We start from the raw sequence: 20,119 nt of genomic DNA on the forward strand, positions 1-20,119 counted from the left end.
ACATGGCAATAGATATGGATCTATTTGTATATTCTACATGTTGGCATCCAGTTATGCCAGTACTATTTGTTGAAGATGTTTTCTTTTTTTTCCCATGGTACAGTTTTGGTTACTTTGTCAAAAATCAGATGTTCATAGGTGTGTGGATTAAAGTTAGGGTCTTCAATTTGAATCCGGTGGTCCACATGTCAGTTTTTATGCCAGTACCAAGCTGTTTTTATTACTATAGCTCTATAGTAGAGCTTGAGGTCAGGGATCATGATACCTCCAGAGGTTGCTTTATTACACAGGATTCTTTTAGCTATCCTGGATTTTTTGTTCTTCCATATAAGGTATTGTTCATAAAGTATAAAGTATTATTCTTTCCAAGTCTGTGAAGAATTGTATTGGGATTTTGATGGGGATTGCATTGCATATGTAGATTGCTTTTGGTAAGATTGCCATTTTTACTTTGTTAATCCTACCTATCCATCAGCATGTTTCCATTTTCTGATGTTTTCTTCAGTTTCTTACTTCAGAGTCTTAAAGTTCTTATCATACAGATCTTTCACTTACTTAGTTAGAGTCACCCCAAAGTATTTTATATTAATTGTGGCTATTGTAAAGGGTGATGTTTCTCTGATTTCTTTCACAGCCCAATTATCATTTGTATATAGGAGGGCTACTGATTTTTTTGAGTTAATCGTGTATCCTGCCATATTACTGAAGGTGTTTATCAGCTGTAGGAGTTCCCTGGTAGAATATTTGGGGTCTCTTATGTATACTATCATATCATCTGCAAATAGGGAAAGTTTGACTTCTTTGTTTCCAATTTCTACCCCCTTGATCTCCTTTTGTTGTCTTATTGCTCTAGCTAGAACTTCAACTCTCTCTCTCTCTCTCTCTCTCTCTCTCTCTCTCTCTCTCTCACTCACACACACACACACACACACACACACACACACTCACACACACAGCTATAAGCTTCTCTTTAATTTCTTTTCACAAGTTGGAAACTTAGCTGGGTGGGATCTTGCCCTGAAGTCACTTCTCCCTTTATTTCATTTCTTAATCTTTTTATCTCCTTGAACAAAGGATTTAGTTCTATTTCACTTCCTGGTGACCCTTTTCTCAATCTGTACATTTTATATTTTTTTTCTCAGTTTCTTCCTTTTCATTATAAATCTTCATTGGAGTTACCACTAATAACTACACAACAGAATCTTTACTAGGCTGTTTTGAGATTTCCTCTACCAACAGAATTAAGCTGAAACTTCACTTAAGGCTCATATAGACTCTTGGGACAAGGGCAAAAAGCAGCTACATTCTTCACCAAAATATCACAAGAATGATCTTTAGGACACATACTAAAATTATTTTATCTGAAACCAGTTGAGCCAGCATGTCACAGTTCAAATAACTCAAATAACCAATGTCTTCCATGTACCTACTAGTATGACCCATTAAGCAGTGCTTAAAGCATCCATTGCTTTCCTAACCCAAAGAACCAAAGTCCAAATTTGTCCAAACCAAAACATGGTCAGGCTTATCACAGCAATACCCCAGTCCCTGCTACCAACTACTGTCTCAGTTAGGATTTCTATTGCTGTGAAGGGATACCAGGACCATAGCAACTCTTATAAAGAAAACATTTAATTGGGGTGACTTGCTTACAGTTTCAGAAATGTATTCCATTATCATCATGGTGGGACATGAGAACATGCAGGCAGACATGGTGCTGGAGAAGGAGCTGAGAATCCTACATGTTTCAGGTAACAGGAAGTATTCTGAGTGTCACACTGAGAGAATCCTGAGTGAAGGAGACCTCAAAGACTACTCCCACAGTGACAAATTTTCTCCAACAAGATCACATCTACTTCAATACGGCTATAGGTTCTAATAGTGCCACTCCTTTGGGGGCCATTTTTTTCAAACCACCCATAGGTGTTATGTATTTATCTCTAAGAATTTTTATCTTCTGTGATTTAAAATTCTATGTGATCACTATTAGTGACAGTTTTAAAATTTGTACTGAATTTTTATATGATAGTCTTTCCTTTATGCTAATTTTGCTCTTACTCTTAATTTTACATATTCTTTCTTGAGGCTTTGTTTAAATGAACATTCTCCTTTTTCATATTTCTGTGGATTTTCACTTTTTTACATCTTATCCAGGTAGATTACTTTGCATTTATTATTTCAAGTAACTCAATAAGATCTTTAAACAACTGACATCTTCATGCTTACATTCCAAAGACTCATCTTTGAATAATATTTTTTTATCAAGGCATTAGTTCAGTTCACACATATTTATTGTTCAGGTCATTGAAAATTGAGTGGGTTTATATGACTACAACCCCATCAGTCTAGAACAAGTTTAAACTCTTAGCAATTTCTCTTGTTCCCTTCCTCTTCAGTCTATGAGCAACTCCACCACTCTAGGTAACAACTTGTCTTTTATTCCTGCAGTGTTGAGATTTTACTATATGTTATCAATAGATTTATGTATCATTTTTCTAACTTATTTCCCTTACTTCTCAGTAAAATATCTGTGTCACTCTCCCATCTTAAGTCTTGGATAATAACTAATTTTTATTATATAAGTATTTACCTTCACATAGATATATAATAACTAAGCTATCTATACCACTAAGTTAACATTTTGGCTGTCTTTAATTGTGATAAATTTTGAGCTATTTATGAAAATTTAACATAAGTCCTTGTATTTAAATTTATAAAATACTTCTTAAACAAATATTTAAACTGAAATAAGTGAGAACTGTCTCATGTGTACAGCTGAGAGAATCTGGCACATGGATTTTAAGGGTATTTGGAGTATTCTGCATTCATAACAACAATGAGCAAGGCTTCCAGTTGACTTGGTTCACTCTAAGCATCAGGAGAATCTAGTTTTAGATCCTAAAACATCAACAAGGAATATATCATCATACTTTAAGTTTGTCTATCTTGGAGACTATTACTTGCAGTCACCTAAAAATCCTGTTAATTGTATGTTTTATTGTATAATTTATGAATATTTTCATGCATAACCTGGCTCATCATGAGTTTCTAACAGTTGTTTCCAGTATATGTACTTTTACACTTAATTAGATGCAAGTAAATACTATTTGTGATTTATTTTTGTTTATAATGAACACTTAAAATAATTTTAATTTTTGAGATTATCTTTTTTATACTTATTTGAAAATTTCATACAATGTGTTTTGATCATATTCACCCATGCTGAACTACTCTCATCCTTCTACTACCCACCCAACTTTGTATCCTTTTCTTTTCTTTTTTTCCTTCTTAAACAAACTAATAAAGTCCAATTTCAGATGTATTTATATTCTTGGATATGCAGTATTACAGTGGAGAGTGGCTGATCTACCAGTGGTATGCTCTTAAAGAAATAATAATCTCCCTTTACCAATAGCTGTTGGTTGTCAGTAACTCTTCAGCTAGGGTGGGAATCTGTGCCATCATCCCTCCTTGTGCTGGAATTGATCTGTCTTGAACTTGTGTAGGCCTTGTGCATGTTCTCACTACCATTCTCAATCCCTATGTGCATCTTCATTGCTGTGTCTGAAAAATATTGCTTCCTCATATTCACCTACATTTTTTTGCTCTTCTACTTCTCCCCATTCTTCTTCAGTGTTCCTTGAACCCTGGCAGGAGATAATGTGATAAAGATATTCATATAGCACTGAACATTTCCGTCTCTCAGTCTCTGCATCGTGATCATTTGTAGGTATTTATTGAAAATGCATCTTGAGTGCATGAATACATCATTTTATCAACTCTCCCCGACGCCTTCTCTTCTACTTTCCTTTCTTCTCAATGTATGACCTCGTCTCAATTGTACACACACACACACACACATACACACACACACACACACTTGCACATCCTACTGTGTCCTTTTAGTTTGGCTTGAATGTAAATTTATTTAGGTCTGATCACCTGGGTTTAGATCACTTACCAGAGAGATGCTTATTCCTAGAGAAGTCTGATTTTCCTCTCCCAGCAAGTACTGATTACCTATCACTCTTCACCTGGGGTAGTGACTGAGAATTTCTCCATACACATTGGCATGTCAACTGGTATTGTGCTGAGCTCATTTAGACAATGATATTTCTGAGATTCCATGGGGGCTGTTTTCCTGTCATGTATAGAAAGCATTATCTAATAGCAGGCATTCTGGAGAGCTGACTCTCACAATCATTTTGTGCCTACTTCCATAAAGATCTGTGAGCCTTCAGTGTAGAGATTGTTTTGGAAAGACTTAACTGGGATTGGTAAACCTGCAGCCAGTTGCACCAAATGTATTTTCTTTCATATCCACCACTGTCCTTTTGAATTAGGCAGCAGTGCCCTGATGGAACTCTTGCAGCTAATGCTTGGGACACAAGACCTGCAGCATTGGAAGACTAAGTTTGTCTGATCATTTTGTTCTCTTTAAATTTTGGTTACACTGGTTTGGGTAGCTTTTCCTCTCCAACTATAGTATTCAGAATATTGATATACCTCTTCTGTGTTCTTTCTCAAGAATGAGAGTGATCAAAAGAATCAATCAAAAGAAACTTCCAGTTTGTATATCTCACATAATTGGTGTGCTGGAAATCTTTGACTTTACAGTTTGGTGTAGTTTTTGTCTCCTGGTGTTTGCATCATATCATCTCAAGCTGTGCTATACTATACTGGCATCTGTCCAAAGAAACTAGAGGATAGGCTGTGGAGATCTGCAGAGGTCTACCCCAGGTTTTCTCCCTTCTTCTCTACTTTGCTTTTCTATGCCATGGGTCTCAGTGACACAAACCTCTTCAAGAAGAGTGATATTTGTTGCTTAAATTCAGTAAAGTACTTATTTTCCTGGCTGGGTTCTTTCTCATTATGTTATTTTCTGGAAAATCCCTCTATATATAAAGCCACCTTGATAGTGTACCTCATTAATCTTTTGATACTTTGGAATGCTAGTCCAGTGCTCTTTGTCTTCCAATACTTGGCATGGGTAATTTTCAACTAGAGACCTCTGTTTCCTCATTTTTACTGCCCAACATTCTTTTATTTATAATTGTATTACTTTCCTTTACAAGATCATATGACTTCCTTACTTTTCCTGCTGAGAGCTGCTGGTAGCAATGTCTTTGCCAGAGGCTGTGGGAATATACAGCAGGTGAAAACTAGTATTTAACAGGTCAAGCCATCAGACAAATATCTCTCTGTTGGAAAGCCCCACTAGGCAAAGTCTGTGGGATCACTGGCTGTGGAAACCGGTTGTTTTCTGTTTGTAACTTTCTCATGTGCCACTACTTACCTCCCTAAAAAGAACAGCTGTGGGGTTCTTTCCACAGTCCATTGGTAGTGTCTTATAACTGGGCATACATTTTTGGGCATATATGTAACTGTGCATAGTTAGAAAGATGATTTTTGCCTAAGCTGCATAAGAATATTTTTCTTCACTGACACCAGTAAAGTAACATTATTCTTAGTCACAAAGACAGCCAATTTTAGATTTCAGAACAAATTCAAAACAGACTAGCTGCCCCTGCAGAGAACACACAAACAGAAATCCCACATGTTTATTAATGAATCAAGGTCAGAACTGAAGCAAAAGCAACTTTGGTAGACATAACCCCCTGCAGTAATTCTCTTGCTGCATGCACCCCTACCACTCCAGGATCATCAACTACTGCTCTTGTTAAGTACTGAACTTCAATGTCATTCTCTGTCTGGGAAAAGGCTAAGATGTGATTGGCCAAGCATTACTCCCTGGCTGGTCAGTGCGACCCTCATAGCCTGAGGAAAACTGTGACACTTCTATGTTATGAGAATGCATCAGACCCTGAAAATGTAATGTATCATTGTCCAGAGTTTGGCTGTGAGGAGGAGGAGAATAAGAAAAAATGTGAGAGTAAGGTGAGAGAGTGAAGGAGTGAGAAAATTAATGAGTCAAGAGTGAATAAATTATGTAGTAACATGTGAAGGAATGTAGCAGAGTAGAGAAAAGAAATGTGTATAGAAGAGAGATGTGGAGCTATGTAAGAAAGAGATGTCAAAGAAAAGGAAGCTGTGTAGATAAAAGATGTAGCTGTGCAAAGGAGGTGTGTGGCTGTGTGGAGAATGTATGGAGAGTGCAACAATGTAGAATGTATCTATGTGGAGACAGAGACAGTTTTAAAAAGAGATTATTTTTAAGATGAAGTAAAAGAGAAAGTTAGCATCAGAAAGCATGTGTGTTTCCTTATTTACCTGTCAGACAGATAGAAACTTATTTCTAAAGACCCTCAGATAAAAAAAGTTTACTAAAGCCCTCACTCCTCAGAGGTCTTCTATTCACAAGCATGGGGCATTTCTTGGGAGCTGGATCCCATGGACTGCATTATTTGCCCTTGTCTAATTTCTGCTTGATCTCCCTTCATCATTTTAGGTTTTCAAAATTTATGCTTATGTGGCTATTTAGTTTTTTCTAAATACACAAAGTGAAAACATATTTTGATTTGTATTCTTCATTCTTTTCCAGCTCTTTGATGGTGTTCCTGTCTCTTCACTACATCGTGCAATTTCCTAATGTTTTATCTTATGTTTACAGTAGTATTTATATAAAATAGTTAATGTTTTCTCCTTTGATTTCCTACTTATCTGTAAATAAGAAGATACATGTTTTGGGAAGAAATCTAGTAATTGGAAGAAGTATACTGCTATACTAGGTTTTTTTGTTTGCTTTTTAAATGTTACTTTATGTGTTATACATCTTTTTTTTTTTAGATTTATTTATTTATTATGTATACAGCATGTATGACTGCAGGCCAGAAGAGGGCACCAGATCTCATTACAGATGGTTGTGAGCCACCATGTGGTGCTGGGAATTGAACTCAGGACCTCTGAAAGACCAGTCAGTGCTCTTATCCTCTGAGCCATCTCTCCAGCCTGCTGTTTTAAAAATAATTTTTCATGCAATGTATCTGTATCTGGTACATTCACAATGAAACATTATTTAGCTTACAAAAATGAAATTAATAAATTTACTTTGAAACTTTCAAGTTCATTTGCATAAGTTTTGAGAAGGCATCATCTTGGCATAAGAACATTGAATAAACTTATTATTTGTTCTGAACTTCTTTGAACTTTGAGCATCCGTTGTTTATTGGGCATGCAGTTATGAGGACATTTCAAACTCTTGGTACTGGATTCTGTAACACCTATGTATTTTCCAAGATCATCATCCAAATACAGAACTCTAGTTGGATAAATGAGTTCTATACATCTAAAAGATCCAATTTACTCTAAGGTTTAAAGAAAAATACAAGAAAAAACATTTTCAAGAGTTCAGACATTCTGAAGGATCATGGATTCTCTTAGACAAAAAATAATATTTTATGACTGATCTAAATCTTGCTTTGTTAGAAAAGAATTTCAGAGAGGATTATGGTGTATCTTTAAAACTATGATTAGTTTTCTTCATTCTAGTAATGTAAATTATTTTGATTAACCAAGACATCACATATAAATGACCAATGGCTATTTTTATATTTTGTACATTGTGAATCCTTAAGCTACTGAGCATGCACTCATTTTTTCTTACTCCTTTTCCTTTTAGAGACATGTTCAAAGTCAGATATAGAAATTGAGAATGGATTTCTTTCTGAATCTGATCTTACATATGCTCTAAATAAAAAAACACAGTATAGGTGCAAACAGGGATACGTAACAGCAAATGGAGAAACATCAGGACCAATTACCTGCCTCCAAAATGGATGGTCAGCTCAACCTTCATGTATTAGTGAGTACTTCATGATACTCCTGCCATTATATTGGTGATGTATAAGAGTTTAGATTTATTTTCCTTTTATGTGGCTGATGCTATTTCATTTGAAAGATGAGTTTTAAACTTCAAGAAAGAATACACACCACTATTTTTTCCTTTTGGACTCATTCCTGTATTGTTGAATATCAGTTCATTTCTCTTTTCAATGCTTTAAAATATATAATTTTAAATCTAGTGAAGGATTCCTTGGCTAGCTGCCCTTTTAAAGGGTGTTCACCCTTGAATATCAAAACCTTTCCTCCTACATATAAGGTAAAGTTTCTAAGGAATATATATCTCCCTGTTTAAAAAAAAAAACAGAAAGAGAAAACTTTTGCTATAATACAATAAATGTACCTGTATGAAATTCAGGTAATCAACTTTTCTATATTTTATGAATCATTTTAACTACTAAATATGTACACTGAATTCACAAAATGCTGCCCTACAAAACACATATACTCTTTTTATTTACTTGTAGTATGGGATAAGTATAAGAAAATTTGAGCTGAGAAACTATTTTTAAATATTTTAAAAGCTTAAGTGACCTTATAAATACAACATAATAGTGTGTTTTTCATTTTAATAATTGTTTCAGTTGGTCTATTTCAGTTACTGTTGGTCTTCTAAGGTTGTTTTTATACAGTATTTAATGTGTTATCACATATTGACCTATGAATACTTGGTTCTCATGGGAATTACTCAGATTGTCCATTGACACATTAGAAATGAAATCTTCCATTTTATTTTTCATTAGAGTCTTGTGATAGGCCTATATTTGAGAATTCTGGAACTAACACTAATAACACATGGTTTAAACTCAATGACAAATTAGACTATGAATGCCATGATGGATATGAAAACAAACATAAAGATACCAAAGGCTCCATAACATGTAATTATGATGGATGGTCTGACAAACCCTCATGTTATGGTGAGTACTATTTTCTCTTGAATTTTATAAAATAAAACTAAATATTTTTATGTTACTTTAAAAGTGAATTTCCTAGAATCTTCTTTCTTATTTCGTGTAAACTGGGAGAAAGGGATGTCTGAAAGGCTAAAGACGATCATAATTGTTATTATTGTTTCATCATATTCATTTATTTATCCTGTCTGTTCATGTATGCATGTGTGTGTTTATAGAGGTGTTCACACTGAATGAAAAAAAAAAAAAAGACAAAAAGAGGACATGACTGCTCCTAGGTATGGGTGGAGGAGAAAGTTTACTGTAGATGTGAGGGAGAAAATAGCCAGAGGCATCTGGAAGAATCCAGGCTGAATCAGGCAATGGGAGGTGTGGGAGACCAAGACAGGAAGAGGAGAGAGAGAGAGCAAAGAGAGTACCTGGGAACTCAGAAACCCAGAAACTCAGAAACTCAGAAAGAAAGAGATCATGTAGCCAAAATAGCTGGATTATATATTGAAGAACAGCTGGAACAGGGCAGTGAAACTCAGGTTCCACAGAGGTTGGTTGTAGAGGGATGTACTGAGAGGAGTCAGGCCTCTGTAACAAGTTTTGGTGATGCTGAGAGAGACTGGTCAGCATCTCCTTGGATATGTTAAATAGGTACCTGAGTTAGCCATTAGTTTGAGAGCTAACACTCCACAGTGCACATGTAGATGTCAGAATGCCTGTGAAAGTCTGCTTCCTCCTTTCATCATGGAACTCCCAGAGACTGAACTCAGGTCTCCAGATTTGGAGGCCAGCCACTAACACTGACTGAGCCATCTCACTGGCCTGATAGTCTATTTTAAAATAAACCATTCTTCAGGTGTAGATGGCACATGCTTGTGATTCCATCACTTAGGAGCAAGGCACCCAAGGGGTTACATTTGAAGACATATTGAGATACATGATGAGTCCCCTGTTTCTAAAAACAAGCAAACAAAATATGTTAAATTAGTGATTCCTTTGTATGACCTGTGTATATCACATCTCTAATTAAAGTATAATTGTTTTATTATCATAAATGTGTTGTGTGATAGTGTGATAGTGTGATAGTGTGTGTGTGTGTGTGTGTGTGTGTGTGTGTGTGTGTGTGTGTGTGTGTGTGTGTGTGTTTTCTGACAAACAAAGTTTGCCTGGATATCAAAGGGCAGAGCTAGCCACAAATTAACCATAGAAGTTGGGTGGAGGTGGCTCCCATCACTATGGAAGTGGAGACAGGAAGTGATAAGGCAGGATAGAGACAGGATCTCAGCTCTTTTTTTTTAGATGCAGGAATGGAGAGACATGGGAATCAACTGACAGCTTCTCCTGGTTCTCTGATCTTCCAGGTTTTTACCCTGATATCTGACTCCTGGGTTTTTATTGATTAAGATTAATTAGATTAACACTTCATAAATGCAAGCACTTAATTATTTGAACTAGGTCTAAATTACCAAAATTTAGATTTGAAGTATGAAACAAAGTCATGAAAACGTACACAATGTGAAGGAAGAGGAGACAGGATATGTTGTAGCCCACTAGGTTTCCTAGTGGCTGTACCCAGGAGGACTGCATAAGAGGCTGATTGGACCATAGGACTAGGTACCAGTTGTTTGTGAGGGTCTACACTTGACTATAACTAGCAAGGGGAAAGTCTTTTGCTCCACCCCTTGGCATTGTTATAAATAGACCTTTGGAATAAACTTCTGGGCTGGGGATAAGGATCCAGGCTCACCAGAGTCTGTCCTGGGTTTTCTCTGTTTCTCTCCCCTCTATTTCTAACTAAGTCTCTTATTCCTCAAGAGTCCCTAGAGTAAATAATGTTGGGGGCTGGGGTCTCCCACAGGGATAATTGGAAAAGTGAAAATAAAAATTAAAAGGATAGCAGCCGAGACTGGGAAACTTGATTTGCAGCTCAATGGTCCACTCAAACAGAATTCATTAAGGATGTGTATGCCTGGCAGGGTAGTACACAACTCTAATTTTAACACGGGGCAGGTAGGAAGTATGAAGGTCTTTAGTTCCACACCAGTCTGGGCAAAGGGACTCTAGCCAGCCAGAGCATGGCTTACATGGCTCTGCCAGGCCTTATCCTTCTCCCTGTTTCTCTCTGCCTTGCTAGGAACTGTTAGATTACATTCCTAACGCTAACCTCCTAGTCCCTTATTTGGTCAATTCCTCCTTCTGAGGCTGGCTACCTAGGTCCAGCTATCTTCTGTCTTTGTCTCTTTATTCCCTGATATTTTTCCCTCTGGGGCAAATAAATCTCCTTTGTATTGAGAACTTGGTCTTGGAGTATATTAAGCTGACTTCAAGGTTCCCTGTACTAGACTACATAGGAAGGTCTATCATAAATAAACAGAAATATGTGATCTCCAAATTAAAAATAAAAATCAAACTACACAAATGGTGAAATGGTGATCATTAATTTCTCTCTGATAATAAGCAGTTCAAGATTATGAAATCAGGGCTCTCTATAATACAATCCAATACTAAAACAGAATGCTGAGGCAGGGCTGTTAGTTAAGATGAGTAATACTTGGCTAGCCCATATCCTAAGGATCAGTCCTAGAATTACAAATATAAAATGAAAAAAAAAAAAAAAAAACGGCATTTTTCACTTTAAGACAGAGTAGTATGGTATGTTTAATCAGGTAATTTCTATGAAATCAGCAAAAATACATAAACAGACACAGATATAAATAAAAGAACATCTCTGAATTATTATCATTATATTATAGAAGAATTGTGACGAGTCTTGTTATGGGGGACTTCCAGGTTAACCTAAAACGCAATATTAAAAGAAAGGAATTATTTGGGGAGTGTTCCCAGAGGGTCTCACACACTTAGCATGTGGCATTCCTCTGAGTTCCATCTCCAGCCACACTGTAAGTTATATTCATAGTAGTTTTAAAGCATGTTTTTCAAATCTTTTGGTGATTATGTGCTAACAGCTGACTTTTGAAAGTATGAATTATTTTTTATATCACCCTAATTTTAAAGTTGTGATTTTTAATTTATAAATCAGCAAAGAAAGGAAATTTCAAGGAAGAAACATTTTTATTTGTTTTTTTTTGTAATAACAATGCTAAGTATTGAAGAAAAATTTAATTTTAATGGAGAATGTTACCCATTCATAATTTGAGTAAAAATAATTAACAAGTGGTTATTAATAAGAATTGGAAGCACAACAAAGCAGTTTAGAGTAATGTAAGTGTTTTGCACATGTTTTGTACTTCCTTTAATTTAAAATATATTAATTATATTTTCCTAACTTCAGATATATTAGAACTGATTTTATGTGATATACTTTCTCAATTATATTAAACTGAAAATTTTCAATTGTGATTTAGATATTGTATAGCATTAATTTCTAATACAGGAAACAATTTTGTGTTGTTGTTTTTTGTGTGCTTTCTTTTTTTCTTTATTATTATGTGTTTTAAATTTTATACATCAGCCATGGGTTCCCCAGTCCTCCCCATTCCCGCCCCCAGCCCCATCCTCCCCCCAGTCCCTCCCCTCCATTCCCATGTCCTCCAGGATCAAGGCACCCCTGGGGATTCATTTAAACCTGGTGGATTCAGTACAGGCAGGTCCTGTCACCTCCTTCCAGACTGAGCCCAAGGTTCCAAACAGCCAGCTCATGCACTAAGGACAGGTCCTGGTCCCACAGACTAGGTGCCTCCCAAGCAGATCAAGCTATTCAATGGTCTCACTTATCCAGAGGGTCTGATCCAGCTGGGGGCTCCACAGCCTTTGGTTCATAATTCATGTGCTTCCATTCATTTGGCTATTTGTCCCTGTGCTTTTTGCAATCTTGGATTCAACAATTCATGCTCTTGCAGATCTTCCTCTTTCTCGACAGTTGGACACCTGGTGCTTCACCTGGGGACTGGCTGAGGATCTTTGCATCCACTTCCATCAGTTATTGGATGACAGTTCCAGGACAACTGTTAGGGTGTTTAGACATCTGATCACCAGACTAGGTCAGATCAGGCTTTCTCTCGACCATTGCCAGCAGCCTACAGAGGATGTATCATTGTGGATTTTTGGGGACCTCTCCAGCACTCTGCCTATTCCTGTTCTCATGTGGTCTTCGTTTATCATGGTCTGTTATTCCTCATTCTCCCTTTCTGTTCTTGATCCAGCTGGGATCTCCTGCTCCCCTAAGCTTTCTTTCCCTCAAATCTTCCCTTCATTACTCCCACTGTCATCCAGGTTGTTCATGTAGATCTCATCCATTTCTCTGTCATTGGGTGATCCTTGGGTCTTTCCTAGGGTCCCGTTTTCTAGGTAGCCTCCCTGGAGTTGTTTGACAGTCTAGTCATCTTTGTTTTACATCTAGTATCCTCCTATGAGTCAGTACATACCATGTTCGTCCTTCTGAGTCTGGCTTACCTCACTCAGGATGATATTTTTTAGATCCATCCATTTGCCTGCAAACCTCATGATGTCATTGTTTTTCTCTGCTGAGTAGTACTCCATTGTGTATATGTACCGTATTTTCTTTATCCATTCTTCAGTTGAAGGGCATCTAGGTTGTTTCCAGGTTCTGGCTATTACAAACAAAGCTGATACGAACATAGCTGAGCAAATGCCCTTGTGGTATGATTGAGCATTCCTTGGGTATATGCCCAAGAGTGCTATAGCTGGGTCTTGGGGGAGATGGATTCCCAATTTTCTAAGGAAGAGCCATATTGATTTCCAAAGTGGCTGTACAAGCTTGCATTCCCACCAGCAGTGGAGGACAGTTCCCCTTGCTCCACATCCTCTCCAGCATAAGCTGTCTTCTGTTTTTGATCTTAGCCACTCTGGCAGGTGTATGGTGGTATCTCAGAGTCATTTTGATTTGCGTTTCCCAGATAATTAGGGATGTTGAGCAATTCCTTAAATGTCTTTCAGCCATTTGAACTTCTTCTGTGGAGAATTCTCTGTTTAGTTCTATAGCCCATTTCTTAATTGGACTGTTGGGCATTTTGATGTCTAATTTCTTGAATTCTTTATATATTCTGGATATCAGCCCTCTGTCAGATGTGGGGTTGGTGAAGACCTTTTCCCATTCTGTAGGCTGTCACTTTGTCTTGTTGACCGTGTCCTTTGCTCTATAAAAGCTTCTCAGTTTCAGCAGGTCCCATTGATTGATTGTTTCTCTCAGTGTCTGTGCTCCTGGTGTTATATTTAGAAAGTGATCTCGGTGCCAATGCATTCAAGACTACTTCCTACTTTCTCTTCTATCAGGTTCAGAGTAGCTGGATTTATGTTGAGGTCTTTGATCCACTTGGACTTAAGTTTTGTGCACGGTGACAGATATGGATCTATTTGCAGCCTTCTACACATTGACATCCAGTTATGCCAGCACCATTTGTTGAAGATGCTTTCTTTTTTCCATTGTACATTTTTGGCTTCTTTGTCAAAAATTATATGTTTATAGGTGTGAGGGTTAATGTCAGGGTCTTCAACAATTTTGTGTTTTAAAATTAGGGAAGTTGTAGCTTTAGCATTAGTAACTTTCTGTAGCAAATCAGATCCTGTAAAAATAAGTTGAATTTATTAATCAATTCTATAACTAATATATTGCACCATCTTACAGTTCTCAAAGACTTCCATGCGGATTTTGGTGTGGTGTGTAAGTTTTCTCAGGCATAGGTTTTCTCTGGTCCCACCCGGCCCTGTGGTCCCACAGTTGCTGTGGGATGTTGTTCTGTATGCTGTGAATATGTGTTGCTCTGATTGGTTGATAAATAAAATGCTGACTGGCCAGTAGCCAGGCAGGAAGTATAGCCAGGACAAGCAGACAAGAAGCATTCTGGGAAGAGGAAGGACTGAGTCAACAGTCACGAGCCAGACAGAGAGGAAGCAAGATGGCAAGGCAAAACTAACATAAGATACCAAGCTACATAGCTAAATATAGATAAGAATTATGGATTGATTTAAGTGTAAGAGCTAGTTAGTAATAGGCCTAAGCAAATGGCCAAACAGTTATAATTAATACAAGCCTCGGTGTGCTTACTTGGGGGACCAAGTGGGAAAGATTTGTCCTGACGGCCGGCCAGCCAGGACACAGAAAAATTTCTGACTACACACAATTGCTTATAAAATAATCATTCAGAAGTTTATATTAATTACCTACTATATGATCTATGGTAGGCTTCTTGCTAGTTAGCTTTCATCTTAAATTAACCCATTCCTACTAATCTGCTACCACATAACAGTGGTGTTACTGGTCTGCTGGCATCTTGTTCCTCCTTTGGTGGTGGGAGGGTGTCTCCTCTGCTTCTGTCTTTCTTCTTCCTCTCTTGGATTTCCTGCCTGGCTATAAAACGATTTGCCATCAGCCAATCATAGCAACATATATTCACAGCATATAGAAAGATATCCCACAGCAAATACGCAGCATTTTTGATGAGGAAGAGGGTTACTGATGCTTCACTATAAATACACGAGAGATAAATCTAACTTAACAATATTTAACTGTATATTATGATGATCTTACTTTAAAGAAAGAGAATGCAACATTCCCCTACTAGAACCACGCTTAATCGTTAATCCCAAGAAAGAAAAATATAAAGTTGGAGATTTGTTGAAATTTTCTTGCCGACCAGGCCACAGAGTTGGACCAGATTTGGTGCAATGCTATCACTTTGGATGGTCTCCTAGTTTTCCAACATGCAAAGGTCAGTATCTGTCTTACATTTGGTAAATGAGGATCGGAAGTTTATTTCCCTTCTCCTAATATCACCCAGGCTTCCAGCATGTCTACAGGCTAAAGCATATCCAGAGATGCAGACAGCCATAATCAAGCCATTTTGTGTAGCTAATACACAGTCACTTACTTAAGAGGTTAATCTCAGGCTAACTTGCTTCTTAAAAATGTGTAGCACTGTGTGTACACATGCAGACAGTGACAGCTGAGACTACAAAGACTTCTTTCATTTTGTTGAGATTATAATTAATGCTGGCATTTTTATAGGATAAGCCTTCCATCCCATCTCACAGAGTATGTCAAAACAGCAGGAAAGCAGGTGTTTATTTATTCAATATCATGTATTGAACAAATTGAAACAGATTAATTAGATGTTTGCTGCAGTGATGATGTCTTCTACAAAATGATAACTAAATGACAAAGTATTGCCAGAAAATGTGAAAACCACTATAATTGACGTAACTTCAATTGCTGACTAGTTTACATTCATCTTTGAGGTGTCAGGTTTATTGAACATTGTTCCACCTTCAGTGCTATTTCAACAGGCATGTTACCAATGTAAAATGTAAGTCTAGTATAAATACTACTGATTTTGAAAGGTGTTGTAAAAAGTGATATGGGAAATACACTTTTAAAAATTTCTCCTTGTAAAAACCAAAAAAAAAAAAAAAAAGCCAGGAGGTAGTGACACACGCCTTTAATCCCAGCACTGGGGAGGCAGAGGCAGGTGGATCTTTGTGAGTTCGAGGCCAGCCTGGGCTACCAAGTGAGTTCCAGAAAAGGTGCAAAGCTACACAGAGAAACCCTGTCTCAAAAAACCAAATAATAATAATAATAATAATAATAAAATAAAATAAAAATTTCTCCTTGTACTAGATTTTTAGACTATAAGATGGACATTTTCATTTATAGTTACACAATATTTCCATAATAGGTCAAGTAAGATCGTGTGATCAACCTCCTGAACTTCTCAATGGAGAAGTTAAGGGAACAAAGAAAGAAGAATACAGCCATGGTGAAGTGGTGGAATATGATTGCAAGCCTAGATTTCTCCTGAAGGGACCCAATAAGATCCAGTGTGTTGATGGGAAGTGGACAACCTTGCCAATGTGTGTCGGTAATTAGTGTTCATACTTAAACACTGCTTTGTATCTCATGTGATGCTTTAATCATAAATACACATTTGTGAAACATCTTTCTGCAGAGGAGGAGAGAACATGTGGAGACATTCCTAAACTTGAGCATGGCTCTGTCCAGTTTTTTGTCCCTCCCTACCATCATGGAGATTCAGTGGAGTTCAACTGTACAGAAAACTTCACAATGATTGGACACGGGTCAGTTTCATGCATTAGTGGAAAGTGGACCCAGCTTCCTAAGTGTGTTGGTAAGGTTATGTGCCTCAGATTGGTACTTCATGAAGTGTGGTATTTTTATTGAAGGAATAATTCCTAATACATATTTTTATAGTTTGTAATATTCTTAGAACTATCCAGTCTTAAAAAATATGAATCCAAACTTTTATTGTTTATAATTTGATGCATGTCTAAAGATGAATGAAAATTATTAATATAATCTATAAATGTTTGTTGTTTATCTTCAGTCAAATCTAGTTGTTAGTTATAAATTTTCATGTGACTAAAATGTGAATAATAATACCCAAGAAGATATGAAAATGTTACAAAAGCATGATTGCTGTTATTATATGGCACCCTCCTTCCATATCATTAAAAAAAACTAAGAAACCAAGTCTGCAGATCACCCATTCTTACTCTCCCATAACAAACTTTCCTCTCCCAGAATTTCTATGATGCTTCTGTCTATTCTACATGCTAAAGCTGAAGACGATGTGATGAGTGTGTGGTCCTAGGTCCTCTCATTGACTGTAGAAATCAGCTCTATGAAAAATTTTGGGATTGGATGAAAAATATGGGTGACTTCACTCTGCAATGACTCCCTCTGTTCTTTTGGCAATTGAGCCTTTAATGAATAGTTGAAAACATCTTGGTGCTGACATGTACTTTTCCCTGAAACTGTGGTGTTTTTCAGAGTGTTTTTGTGTCATTACTTCAGAATAGCCATTGGTGTCCAGTCCTTGATAATCATTTATTTATTGGAGTTTTAAGTGTTGGATAATGCCAGAGAAACATGGATCTCTCTTAGAAAGGTCATGTATGCCTGTGTTATTTAGTGATATGTTCTCTATACACAGAAGACCTACCCACTTTATAATAGTTTTTTCATGTAAATCAATATATCTACTGCATATTAATCCTTACACTTTTTGCTAAACAAATACATCATGCCTTCAAGCCTTTAATATCACTGTTTTAAAACTGCTTAACAAAATAAATTTCATATGGGAGAGAAATCAGACATATTGTCAGCCATGAAAACCCAATTCTGCATTCTTTTTACAAAGTTCTGCTTTATCATTTGTTCAGACTTCAGAGATTTTGTTCTGATGGTTGATTCGCCTATAGTCATCTTCATATGACTCTCTCCAGTTATCACAAGCTGTGCTACGTTAACTTTACAGTATAAACATTTTATTTTGCCACATTCACACAATTCTTCATATCTTTTGCTTTCTCTTGATGAATAAGAAATCCTTTCAGAAACAAATCAATCACACAGTCAACATGGTATCTTGACTATAGGTCTTCCCCCACTTACCTTTACAAAATATCAGGTTTTGTCTTCCTATGAGCCAATCTTAAGGAAGGGATTAATTCTCAAGTGTCTTGAGAGAGTAAATTACTCTGGTCAATATTTTAAATATTGTTTTATAAAACAATTGTAGCACTTTAGCTAATTACTTACTTTTATTTGCTTTATCCATTCTCATCTCTTTCTTTACATTTCTAATTATTAATAAATGTTATCCAGGATCCATATTGAAATTTTGTCAGTTTCAAAGAGAACTCTCATCTTCACTGAGTAGTTCAAATATATAGAATATTAAAAGATCCACATATAGACCTTACTTAACTCATAACACAATCAACCAGTTTTATTACTTTTATATTATAGGATGATCTAGTACATAAAACAGCTGCTTATAGATGCTTTTAAGGGAATATAAAGGAGATAGGTGGTGACTACAAGCATTTAATTTCTTATATCAATTCTTAGAAAATAGATTGAAATATTTGTTTTCTACACAGTATATATTAAATATTCTTTTCTTATATCACATCTATTGAAAAAGAACATTTAAACAAAAAACTTCTTGTGTTCTATCCACATTTTTAATTTTATTTTTTTAAGTATTGGACTAAAGATATTACAATTGGAAAGCAACAAATGTGAACATTTCCACAGCTTTCAAGTATGGGACCAAAGCTGGTCATGTCATAGTCATTTCCTATATAGAAGAGCATCTGGACAGTGATTTCCTATGTGCTTGCAGTAGTCAAGTACCCAAAACCCTTCATGACCTAAACTCTCTGAGATGTATAAGACTGGACATGAGATCTAGTTCTCACATCATAAACCACTTCTGCATGGCAACCCTCAGCATTTTGGTTGGCAGAATTTATAGACGCAAATCATAGTTTCATTGTACATAGACTACATAGCTATTTTTAATGTAGTGGCTAGCTCAATTCTTGTAATTGGTCTTACTTTTCATGTAAATATTTTTGTGTAGCAACAGATACACTTGAGAAGTGTAAAGCGCCAAGGTTAACTGCAGTAGGGGCAAATCTCCCCAAGAAGAGTGAATTTAATCATAACTTTAGAATGAGTTACAAATGTAGAGGAAAGCAAGACTATGAACACTCAATCTGTATCAATGGAAGATGGGATCCTGAACCAACGTGTACAAGTAAGCTCTTGTTTGTATTGTCTTCCAGTGATTATTGTAGTCTTTTTTCACCTGTAGTAGTAATAGCTTTGAGTTCCTAAAACAATGTAAGTTTTTGAGTATTTCATAAGAGAATTCTGTATGTATATAATTTCTGCCTCTCCCTCTTCCAACTCCAACCTGTTTCTATGAATTGAGCCTGATGAATCCATTTAGTGTTTCTACTATGTGTATATGTTTAGGAATAAATGTTTGGGATTGGATAACCTATTGGTTGGCTCTCTGATCCTGTGTAAAGACTGATTTCCTTTTCTAGATGGCCATTAAGGAAGGGCCTAGTAAGATTTTCTTCATTCATGTTGGTATGTCAACTGGTATTGCCATCATGCAGGTCTTGTTTAGTTGACCATGCTAAAATTTCATAGGTTCAAATACTCTTATATGAAGACACTGTCTCATAGCAGACATACTGGAAAAATAATTTTAATAGAGTAGATGATTTAGAAATTGATAACTATTACATCTGTTAGTGACCTGCAACATAAATACTCAAGCAAACCCAATCAACACAAATTCATCTCTGTGTCATAATGCCCTTGCTTCTAGAGTCCCATTATTTCTAATTCTTTTATCACAACAAATGTGCTATACCATTCTTATAAATATGCTTAATCATTATGCATTTCTGTATGAATGTCAATCAAATAATCTATTCATTCTTGTAATAATTGATCTGTTTATCTAGAAAACTGACCAATATGGCATCTCCAGTTCCATGTAAATAGCAAAGAGTTCTCCACTATATTTGCTTACCAATCTGTACTTGTTACTTCCATTTTTGATGCCATGCCTCAGTTGATATTTTAAACTACATCTTAAAGACTAAAATTC

At 36.3% G+C, this 20,119-nt stretch overlaps 1 pseudogene; it reads left to right on the top strand.

Moving 5' to 3' along the window:
- LOC118592877 overlaps window positions 1-20,119 on the top strand; it is a 44,720-nt pseudogene that overhangs the window by 11,017 nt on the left and 13,584 nt on the right.

The sequence above is a fragment of the Onychomys torridus genome, chromosome 11 (assembly GCF_903995425.1).
Source record: "Onychomys torridus chromosome 11, mOncTor1.1, whole genome shotgun sequence".
Lineage (NCBI taxonomy): Eukaryota > Metazoa > Chordata > Mammalia > Rodentia > Cricetidae > Onychomys > Onychomys torridus.